Below are 9,414 nucleotides of genomic sequence, written 5' to 3'. Positions count from 1 at the left end.
ATAAAATAATTATTATAACAATAAAAATGACTCTTTTTCAAAGTTTAGCATTTACTGAAGTATCATTTGAATATAGTATGTGTTTTATGTATGTTATATGTGTGTATGTTGCGGGTATTTGCATTTGTTCTCCATCATGGATGTGCTGTGGTGTCACTCCAAAATTTCTGTGTGTGTTCTGCATTGTAGCTGATTTATTCTTGACAAATTATGTAACAGAGTGCAACTTATGGCAGCCCATTTTTCATTTCCTATGAATGATTTTGTGGGTTTGGGGGGTGGGGTCTTGGTGTTATGTGTGTTTACACAATCAGGGATGTGTTGTGGTATCGCCCCTTCATTATTTTGACTTTTAACTTTCTTTTTTTTTTTGACAAATTATAGTCTCCCATTGATGTGCATGGGTGATTGTTAGGGGGAAGGACTGTTTGTGAGGATGTGGAGCAGTGTATATGTGAGTGAGCATGAGTGTTCCACATTGTGGATGTGCTATAGGGTTGATACTTCACTTCTGTGTATTTATATATATTTTTTTTAAAGTATTGATTTTTTAATTTCCCCATTCATTTCAAAGTTCACGCTAACATACAACCAAACATCATTACAATTTTTTTTATTTATTTTTTGTTTGTTTGATTGTTTGTAGAGCTAGCAAGTGTCATCCATGACATGAAGTCTCATGCCATTTAGATGAAGGGACCTTTTTTATGGGGATAAAATAAAATATTAGATAAGAAAATAACAGCATTCTGCACTTTCTTATTTGTCAAATTAATAAAATCTCAGCAAAAAGCATAGGCTAAGAATATTGTCTATAGCTTTGAAGCCACAGTGACGCATGATTTTCATTCCCTGTATCGCCACTTCAGACAGCACATACTCCCTTAAAGCACAGGCATATCATTCACAGTCGAGTGAAGAAGTGAGGAAATATGTCATTTTACTCTGCGTTAAAGGAGAGTCTGGGTGTAACTGTTTTGAAGTGAAAGTCAAAGAATGAAAAAAATGCTCTTAAATTAAATCTTGCCATCTGGCCTTTGTGCTTAAAGTTACCACTTGGATTTAAAAAGCAGTGATGTCACTGATAGCTTAGCCCCACCCACTGAAGTTTTTCAACACAACTTTTTGGAATGAATGTCACATAATATGAACCTTTCAGAGTGTGAGATGATCTGTTTACAGCAGCAGATGTCAAAAATAGTTAAAAGTACATTTATGCAAGATTTTAAGCATTCTATCAATTACAATAATTGTTAATAAACTACTCCTAGTATAGGTAGCTGCAGCTTGAAGTAACTGCCTTCAGAAAGGTAAGATTTAACAGTAAAAAAAACTGCATGTGGGTCATTCAAAGTCGGTGATATTTTAGTATTTAATTTAAACGAAATGTTAAAAGCTTTTCACAATACTTTATAATAAATATGACATCATTTACCAGAAATGACATAATTCAAGTCTCTTTAACAGTGGTGCAGAAGATGGTAAGTATATCATAGTTTTTATTCATATTTTTGAGGCGTATATTAGTCAGGGAGGGTACTGTCAAGCTTAACTCAACCCCATCACATAAAATAAGGATGGAAAAAAAAATTATTTTAATCCATACAATGTACTTATTTCATTGCTGCCATATATGGTCTACTTCCCTACACTACATGAGGAGCAGTGGCCATTTTGTGCAAAAAAAATTGTGACAGGGTTGAGTTTCACTTCATTTATGAATAATTTTAATAATAATAATAATAATAATAATAATAATAAAAAGTCATTTTTTCAGTAAAGATATACTCACAAAATGCATGACAGCTTTTTTTTTTTTTTTACATTACGAATATTTGATGTAATGTGTGCACTTAAACATTGACAAGCATCCTATGTCAGAAATGGCAGCCACATCAGCAGCAGAAAGACTGTGTTGTGCACGCAGATATGTTGACCCAGACAAGGGCACAATATGAGATAGAGACTAAATTAAAAATAAAATTGAAGGCAATATCTCCTTTCAAATCGTCTTCAACCTCATCACACTATTCTCAACAATTCTTTTGGGGAAAAAAATAGGGAAGATGATTAAAAATGAAGGCATTTCTTGCTGATTACCACCTGACATGTTAAGGACTAACAATAAAATTGTGGTTATAGTTAAACGTCTAAATTGAAAACATTTTTTTACAAAAATAAAGAGACCACAGACACACAGTTTGTCTATTTTTTACTTCATTGCCATAAAAATGTGAAAATTATCATAAATGTTACATTTGCAGTTACTAAAGTGTTATGAAGGACACATGAGGCAGTAGGTAGATGTTTGTTTTATAACAAATAGTGTGTAAAAACCCTTTTAAACCAATTCCATTTTGTCCGTTACAGGGTTGAGAATAAAAATCTGGGGGAAGAAAAAAAAAAAAGGTCTTTAATGCCTGAGGTGGGAAAATATGATTTGTGGGAGGTTTGATGTGCCTAATGATTTTTGAATGAAATATTACAGAATCCTAGGACCAAAAATAAACCCAAAATAGCAAATTATTTAAAGGAGCAGAGTGCTGATTGGTCAGTTTACATTTGGGCTTTTGATTGGTCAGTTCTGCAGCGATGTTACACATCAGTCAAATCTTTATATGATACCTCTGAAAATTCTGTTGTCAGTTGTATAAAAGAAAAGATATTACATATTTGAAGTCTTATGAAACAATATTTTTGAATATCACTCCCATTACATTGTCAAAATGATAAAATGGAATATTCCATTAACGTTGACAACCAAGAAAAAAAAAAAAACTTTATAACATTAAAAAAAAAAAAAAAAACTGGACGTTTTGAATATTCAGACAACATTCAGAAATAGCGTTTTTATTGAAACAGTAGCAAAAAAAAAAATGTTAGCTGTGTATAGGATAGCCTATAAAGTTTTTAGTAATCTTTTATTTAGTAAATATTTAATGCAACATCTCAATAAATATAAACTGCTATGTATAGGCCTACGGTGAATCATGTTCAAATATGTGTTCAAAATAGTTATTTGAATAATAGTTAGTCATATAGTGTTGAAATAATGTTCAAAGTAGTTTTAAATGAGAGTGAGAACACTGCTGAAACATCATTGGATATTAACAACTCTCGTGCATTTGATTTAGTCGCCATCTAGCGCACAAAAGATGCACACACACTCGAGTAGTAATGACTTTCACTTTCATGTCCATTCATTCATTGCTTTCATTCATTACTGAATCTAGACAAGACATTCAGACAGACAAACAGACGGATGTATTTTTTAGAAACGTCATTTCCTGAGAATTAACGGTACGTTTCACTCAGAATAACAAGGAAAAATCCCACTGAATTCCGACTATTTTCTTTCCAATTCCACTGTATCCATGCAGGGGAATTCCGTCTCAAAGTGGATGGTGGGAAAGTCTCACCGAGATTCCAGGGAATCCCTCTGAAGGTGTTTATAAAGCTCTCGAAATGTTCTGTGGTCAGATATAAGTGAGCTTGAGGGGGATTCTCGTACCTCGTAGAAAGAAACTTCTGGAAAGAACTCGATTCAAGGACGCCGCAGTTGATCCAGTAGCCTAAAGGTGAGGCGACACGTGTGTGTGTGTGTGTGTGTGTGTGTGTGTGTGTGTGTGTGTGTTCAAAAAAATAAAATAAAATAAATAAATAAAAAAGTAAAACCGAGCTAAAATGACAAAAGAAAGGAAAAAATAAATGGCAAAATGCGATTTTATTTTTAGATTAGTCAGTAGTGAAATTAATTTTACATGTCCTCAATTATAGAGCAAAAGTCATAAAAATGTTCCTAGAAGGTACATCAGGTAAATCTGAAGTAATTTTTCTCTTTCCTAAATAGTATACATTTTCTATATGCCATAGAGGAGACCAAGAATAGTTAGGATATACCTCTGGGTCGATTGTAACAGTCAGGTTATCCACTTAGAAGGTATGGGGTTGAAATCACTACATGACCACCATCCTCTTGAGGTAAAAAAAAAAAAAAAAAAAAAAGGATTTGAATGACAAAAACGAATTTTGAAGTAAGAATTATACGTTTTACATCTGGTTATTATGTTTATTTGATTTGTGATCATGTTAGTAGATGCTAAATTATTATAAAACATGAATCAGCAGATTCTGTGTTTAATTTGGTGTGTGTGCTTGTTTTCATGATGTATGAGGCCTTAAATTTGTATAATAACATGGGTATTACACTGGTATTATGACGTAAACATGTTTTATGGGGACATTTATGAGTCCTCATATTTAAAATAGCTTTAAAAACATAATAAACAATGTTTTATTAAAAATGTAAAAATGCAGAATGTTCTCTGTGATGGGTAGGTTTAGGAGTAGTGTAGGGGGATAGAATGTACAGTTTGTACAGTATAAAAACCATTACAGCTGTGGAATGTCCACACTAATAAGATGGCAAAACAAACCTGTGTGTGTGTGTGTGTGTGTGTGTGTGTGTGTGTGTGTGTGTGTGTGTGTGTGTGTCTGTGTGTGTCTGTGTATTAATAGGGAATATCCCAAAGATTTTGTACAAATGATTGTTTTCTCTACCGGGTTTATCTAGGTTGATTTAAATGTGCATTTCAAATTATGTGGTTTTCTGAAACCCTCCTATTTTTGCTAGGGCTGAATAAAATTGTGAACACAATAAATCATACACTGAGAGTGAAGAATGTAATCAAATTAGTTTTTAAGGTTGATGTTCTCCAGTTGAATTTTTTTTTTATAAATGGTAAACTCTCAAAAAAAAAGGTAGCCTACAAATATACCCTTTCAAAAGGTACACCCTTTTTGCATATTAGTACCTTAAAAGTGCATATTGGTACCAAAGGTGTACATATTAGCATCTTTTTAAAGGGTACCGTCCCACTCCTAGGGGCAAGTTGTCATTTATTTTATGTGTTGTAATTATATGTAATTTATTCATTGCAATTTCTTTGGGCCAAATGCAGTGGAAGATGCCTTTTTTTAGATTGTACACATTATTATATTCGCCATTCCTCTCAAATTAGCAGCAATAAACAGCAGGTTTCCACGGAGGCAGCTGACCCATATGGTGTGACAACATGCCCCACTCTATCACCCCTGTTCTGTATACAGTGTGAATTGGGTCATATTAGTTTGACCTTTGATTTTTGAGCTACACGAATACATGAACTTTTGCCAACAATGATAAGAGCACAGACTAGTAAAATACATAAAAATAAAACAGCAGGACGTCAACTCGCCGCTAGAGAGCTGATTCATGCAGTGAGCAAAATGTGCGTCACGAGTGTCTGATCGTAACCATGTGTGGATGACAAAACGCTCTGCTGGACTGGCAGTGTGACCAGACTCACTCGAGCTGAACAGCAACAACTTTATTATCCCCTTATGAGCTGGATGCAGGAACATTTTGTTTTCCTTACATGACACACAGCCAGACTCGGCAGTTTTGGTTATTTTCGGTGAGTCAAGCCTCGGCCTGTTTAACGGACGGGAGAAGCCATGAAGATCTGCCCGTCTGGGTCACTGTAGGTGATTCACACGTGGAGCTCAAAGTACTGTTGAGTGTGTATGATTCAGTCATTTGACACACACGTCAGACTTTTATTCTGCTGAGAACACAAGCCCTTCAGTAGAATCAGCATAATCTGTTGTTTAACTCTATAAAGACATATTTAATACACAAATTTCAAGGTCTCTAAATTATCAACACGATCAAAACCTTGTTGACAAAAACCCTGAAACCTGTTGCACACAATCTACTACATGCATTCTGACATCTGATCGATAGTTTATACTTCTTTAACAAGTAAAAGACCTTAGTCTAATTGTAGAAAAGTCCGAGTCGTGGTTCACGTGTCTTTTTGCTGTGAAATCTTAACTTTGAGCTACACGAATACATAAGAATAACTTGAACACTGGACTGCAGGTTTACTTGATTATCCACACATCATTTTTTAGAAAACATCACGTTAAAATGTGCATCATCCATCAGGCTTTTTAAAGAACGTTTATATGTTCTTCTCTCAATCATCATTTTATTTAATTGCATTATTTTTTAAAACTACAGAGATTTGATCATAAAACTAAGCATTTAAATATCATCTTACTAAGACATTATTGGCAGATATAGAGTGACAACTGATATGTATTTTATGTAAGTAGTTTGGTATACTGTTATAAACATCTCATTGAATTACATTACAAGCTATCAGAATTTCATCTTATTTGTTGGCCATATAAATATCAGCATTTGCACCAAATTGCATATTTTTGGGCCTCTGAATAAAATCGAGCTCCATATTCTTACTATATCATAAAATATGAACCATAAGAGCCTGATGTATCAAATATGATACTCAAAAGAAAACATGTATGCATTTTTTTCTTTCTTTTTTCTTTTTCAGATTTTTAAGTTTTAATAAACTGTACAATTAAAAAAAAATAGATTTTTTCACATATCAGGCTTTACAGGGTTAAGTGTTTTTCCTTTATAGGAAAAGATGTGTCCCTACTGTAATTAAAGCACACACACACACACACACACACACACACACACACACTTACTGCTTGAAGAATGAAGGCGTATAGACTGAAACAATGTGAGTATCACAGTGTGTTTTTTTCTGCTGTTTTTGTAGGTAATGGAAAGTTGAGAGCAGTGGTGCTGCTAGGCGTTTTTTGGGTTTGGCGGTTTGCGCATGGATGGAGGTATTTCAATTTCCAATTGTTTGTAATGTGGGAGGATCCAGGTGGGATTCAGTGATGGGGTTTGGCACAGGAAGTGACTCACCTTACTGAGAAATTAGGCCAACAGTCTGACAATTATTATCATTATAATCATTCACACAATTGTCAGTAGGATCAGGATTACTGTAGGATTTTTAAAGCATTAGAAAGATGGTAGCCGATCAGACAATCAGTAACACTTTAAAATAAGGTTCCATTTGTTAAAGGTGCAATATGTAAGAATTTTGCAGTAAAATATCCAAAAACCACTAGGCTAGTGTTATATATTTTGTTCAATTGAGTACTTACAACATCCCAAATGTTTACAACTGTTTGTAAATCGTGAGAAATTTGCAATTTTAACCAAGGCTCCGGGACGTGTGAGGAGTTGAGGAATCAATTTCGTTTAATATTTACATGTTTTAATAGACAAGGGAACAACTGTTTTGATATATTTATAGACAGAAATCTAATTACTGTTATATAGCTTATATAGTTTATATAGATTTTTTGGGAGTACTATGCTTTACCATGCCATAGAGAAAAACACTATTTTGTGAAGTAGCTAACATAGCATAATCAGATGCAGCTTTATTTTTAGTAACAGAAATACAGCATTTTCTCCATCATACAGTAGGTTTTAAAATTAATGGCATGCCATTTATCAACACAAGCCATCCAGCATTTAATATGATATTCTAAAATCGATCTAGCTTACTGCAGTGTGCAACAAGTGTCTCACAGCAGCCACCGAGCGAACACACAGAGTAACGTTATAACATCATTTTCAACACACTGAACTGTATCTAATATGATAAACAGAGCTGTGTTACCTCATATTCATGACTGGAAAAGTGGAAGCCGCGCCGGCGACTGTGTCATAATAAAAGTCCTGCTGCTCGCGAAGCGTGTGTTCACGCTTCAGTGGCCTCGTTCAGCTCCCACAACACTCGGTCCTGCTTTACTTCATACTACAGTAACATGATTTCTTCCTGAGTCCTATCCCAATTGTTTTCCACTGGCTGTGAGGTGAAGACCACATGTCCCAAGATTCTGTGCTCAAACTTGGAGTCATCAAGCTACGCCTTTGTTTTGAATAGGCCTCTAGCGACCTCTAGTGGACAGAAAATATTACATATTGCACCTTTAAAGGGTTAGTTCACCCAAAAATGAAAAGTCTGTCATTTATTACTCGCCCTCATGCCGTTCCACACCCGTAAGACCTTCGTTAATCTTTGGAACGCAAATTAAGATATTTTTGTTGAAATCAGATGGCTCCGTGAGGCCTTCATAGGGAGCAATGACATTTCTTCTCTTAAGATCCATAAAGGTACTAAAAACATATTTAAATCAGTTCATGTGAGTACAGTGGTTTAATATTAATATTATAAAGCGACGAGAATATTTTTGGTGCGCCAAAAAAAATAACAACGTATATAGTGATGGCCGATTTCAAAACACTGCTTCATGAAGCTTCAGAGCGTTATGAATCAGCGTGTCGAATCAGCGGTTCGGAGTGCCAAAGTCACGTGATTTCAGCAGTTTGACACGCGATCCGAATCATGATTCGACACGCTGATTCATAACGCTCTGAAGCTTCATGAATTTAAATATGTTTTTAGTACATTAATGGGTCTTGAGAGAGGAAATGTCATTGCTGGCTATGCAAGCTTCACTGAGCCATCGGATTTAAACAAAAATATCTTAATTTGCGTTCCGAAGATTAACAAAGATCTTATGGGTGTGAAACGGCATGAGGGTGAGTAATTAATGACATTTTCATTTTTGGGTGAACTAACCCTTTAACATGAACTAACAATTAGCCTTAAATACTTTTAAAGCATTTATTAATCTTAATGTTAATTCATCATTTACTTATGCATTATTACAACCAAAAGTATATGTGAATATTATTAGTAACACTTTACAGCAACTTTACATTTACTATAACAATGAGCAATACATTTGTTACAGTATCTATGTTAATGTTAGTTCATGTTAAGGTCCATTAAATAATACTTACAAATACAACTTTTGATTTTAATAATGTTTTAGTAGCCTATAAATGTTCAAATTAACATTATCAAAGATTAATAAAGGCTTTATTGATCAAAGATTAATAAATAGGCCAATATTATTTTTCATTGTTAGTTCATGTTACATAATGTTAACAATTAGAAACTTATTCATATTATTCAAGCCTGCGCTGACATGACCTGACAATGAGAAGTTAATATAGATTAATCTAAGATAATAAAAGGCGTTACTTGTTAACGCATTAACTAACGTTAACTAATGGGAACATATTGTTAGTCCTCAGTGTTACCTTGTCGTCAATCAACATTATAAGCTGTATAATTGTGCAGTAATTATAAGCAGATTTTAACATGAAAAAGATTCTTTATATTCGAAACAGTTTTGATAGACCCGTTTTAACCGGGTGTAAACATGTGATGCGCACTTGTAGTTAATAAAGGCGTGGACTGTAAGTGAGTGACAAAGCATCGGGTCAGATTCAGCAGAAGAAGAAGAAAAAAAAAACGGAAAGTCTGTCGAATTATTAAATGATTCATCCGTAAAATCTACCCTGACTCAGCACGAGACCCCCTCCAAGAGTCTAGCTCACATCCCAAGAGATGCAGGACCCCGTCTAGACCGAGACCAAGCGTGATTCACACAAACATATGCACC

Source organism: Megalobrama amblycephala, linkage group LG3, assembly GCF_018812025.1.
Source record: "Megalobrama amblycephala isolate DHTTF-2021 linkage group LG3, ASM1881202v1, whole genome shotgun sequence".
Lineage (NCBI taxonomy): Eukaryota > Metazoa > Chordata > Actinopteri > Cypriniformes > Xenocyprididae > Megalobrama > Megalobrama amblycephala.
This window is presented reverse-complemented; position numbering follows the sequence as displayed.